The following is a 3,225-nucleotide window of genomic DNA, read 5'->3' as shown; positions in this document are numbered from 1 at the left end:
ACCTCATTGTCTAGGAAGTGGCTCTCCAGGAATTCACAATTGTGAGGGTCTGTGTGGGCAGAACCCAAGGATGCCAAAGAATAACCTGGCTCAGGTTCTTCTTGAAGACTAAGGCAGCTTGAGTGCATCCTGTATTCTTTCCCACGCACCTTGAGACAACTTCTGTGCATCCTGGAAGAAGTCATGGTCACCACACTGGTTCTGCATCTTCAAGAGATGTTTGGTGCTCTGTGCCAGGCTTCTTATGAGCAAATTCACAGAAGAAGTGGCCCATGGCCTCCAGAGCCAAAGCACTGAGCTCAGAGAGAGGTAGGTGTGGGAGGTTTGCAGGTACAGGATGACCAGGCAGATGACAGCAGCCTCCACTTGGTAAGAATAGTTCTGATGTACCTAGAAGCTGTTGGCTGCCTCAAGGTTTTTGTTTGGTCCCAAAGGCAGATGATTGGAATGCAGAGCCAATGTTTCTGCAGGTGTGACTGAAAGAAAAGGTTGGAGATTGGTGGGAGGGTGTTTCCTGTCTCTTCAGTCCAAACACTGTAGAAACAAGAGACAGACCAGCTGGCCCATCAAGGGGCGGGCTGCTACTTGACCTTTCATACCTCAAATTTCTTACCTTATAAGGTGCTGGGTGGCTGTGCGCCTGGTTGAGTATACACACTGCCATGCACAAAGATCTGGGTTCAAGCCCCAAGTCCCCACCTGCAAGGGGGAAGCTTCAAAAGCAGTAAAGCAATGCTGCAAATGTCTCTCTCCCTCTTTATCTCCTCTTCCCTCTTTTTTTTAAAATTAATTTATTTATTCCCTTTTGTTGCGCTTATTGCATTATTGTTGTAATTATTATTGTTGTCTGTCTTCGTTGTTGGATAGGACAGAGAAAAATGGAGAGAGGAGGGGAAGACAGAGAGGAGGAGAAAAAGATAGACACCTGCAGACCTGCTTCACCACCTGTGAAGCAACACCCCTGCAGGTGGGGAGCCGAGGGCTCGAACCGGGATCCTTCCACCGGTCCTTGCGCCTTGCACCATGTGTGCTTAACCTGCAGCACAAAATATTTTTAACAAAACAAAAGTAAATAAAAACAAGAATAATAAAAATAAAATGTAAGGATGGGGATTTATAGCTTAATGGTTATGCAAAGAGACTCTCATGCCTGAGGCTTTAAAGTCCCAGGTTCAAGCCCCACACTACTATAAGCCAGAGCTGATCAGTGCTCTGTTGAGAGAGAGAGAGAGAGAATGTGTGATGTACTTAGGATAATACCTCACTGCTAGCACAATTTGTAATAGCCAAAACCTGGAAGCAACCCAGATGTCTAACAACAGATGAGTGGCTGAGTAAGTTGTGGTCTATATACACAGTAGAATACTACTCACTGTTAAAAATGGTGAATTTACCTTCTTCACCTCATCTTGGATGAAGCTGGAATGAATCATGTTAAGTAAGATCAGCTAGAGAGAGAAGAAAGAATATGGAATGATCCCACTCATACACAGAAGTTGAAAAGTAAGAACAGAAGGGAAAACACAAAGCAGAACTTGGACTAGAGTTGGTGTATTGCACCAAAGTAAAAGACTGGAGTGGGAGGGGAGGGTTCAGATCCTGGAACATGATGGTGGAGGAGGACCTAGGTAGGGGCTTAGATTGTTATATTTTATTATATTGAGGACCTAGGTAGGGGTTATATTGTTAGATTGTTATGTTATAGTTATGTTAACTGAGAAATGTTACACATGTACAAACTATCCTATTTTACTGTTGATTGTAAACCATTAATCCCCCAAGAAAGTATTTTAAAAAAATACATCACTGCTCAATAAGGATTAGTTATACTTATTACCTGATTCCCTACAAGAAAAATTTGAAAGGTGGACAACTGAGTGGCTATAGAAATCTTATCTATAAAACTGCCCACTCAGAACAGTCCGGCAACAATCTCTAAAATTCTCTACCTCTGTACAGCAGGTAGATTTGATTGCTAGGAGCACTCACCTTACTGTATTTCAGGCCATGACTCAGAGGACAAGCACCACATGGAAGAATGGTGCATCGGGGTGTAATGTCTCTTCTCTCTGCCTATCTCCCTTTCTCCCCCTACCCTTCTCTCTGTAAAAAGAATGAAAAATTGGCCTGGGGAAGCCATTCAGGAATGGTATCATGAATGTGTGAGGCTCAGAGTTCATTCCTTGATGCCATCTTAAAATTGTTTTTAAATAACAATAATAATAGTGGCCCAGGAGGTGGTGCAGTGGATAAAGCATTAAACTGGCAAGCATGAGGTCCTGAGTTTGATCCCCAATACCACATGTGCCAAAGTGATGTTCTGGTTCTCTCCCTCTCTCTCCCTCACGAATAAATAAATAAACTGTTTAAAATAATAAGAACTTTGTTATAGACCAAGGATAGGATATCCATTTCCCATTGCCAAAGAGAGAGAAAGAGAGAGAGTAGGGAACAAAGATGCTTTTAAAGGATTCCAAGTTTCTCAAAAAAATCTATATTCCAGTTATTAATTTCCAGATTTTCTGACTCAGGAATAAAGGAAAATATGTTTGTGTATGTAATGAATAAAGATGCGTTGAAAAGGAACAATTTAGCTCTCAGATAGAAAAAAAAGCAATGAGATAAAAAAAAAAAAACGCAATACGGAAGTTCGCTCCACTTCACAGAGTGCTAAAGGAGAAGCAACCACTAGGTGGCAGCATCCGAGCAGATGAACCAAAGAGAACCAGTTGCCTCCCATTTTAAAACAATCCCAACATACAGATAAGGACAATGGACACTGTTCCAAAAAGTGTTTAACATGGGCCTTCGGAGGTGGTGCAGACTCGCAAGCATGACGTCCCCAGTTTGATCCCTGGTATCAAATATGCCAGAGTGATACTCTGGTTCCTGTCTTGCTCTCTCTCCCTTTCCCTCTCCCTCTCTCTCTAACAAATAAATATAAATATAAGCATTTAACAAAGAGGACAGCAGAAACCCCTTCAATGTCCCTCAGTTTGTTTCCTCACTGAAAAACCCAAGGGACCCAAGACTGGGTGTCTAAGACAAGACAGCAGCATTGTGCCACTGTTCTGTGACAAACACCAGAAAAGGATATACCTGAGAAGGGCAGGGTGAAGATACCATAATGGTTATGCAAACATGTTTTCATGTCTGAAGCAGCAAAGTCAGGTTTAATCCCCCACACCATCATAAGCCAGAGCTCAGCAGTGCTCTGGTTAAAAA

Source organism: Erinaceus europaeus, chromosome 12 (assembly GCF_950295315.1).
Source record: "Erinaceus europaeus chromosome 12, mEriEur2.1, whole genome shotgun sequence".
NCBI lineage: Eukaryota > Metazoa > Chordata > Mammalia > Eulipotyphla > Erinaceidae > Erinaceus > Erinaceus europaeus.
Note: the sequence above shows the minus strand (reverse complement) of the source record.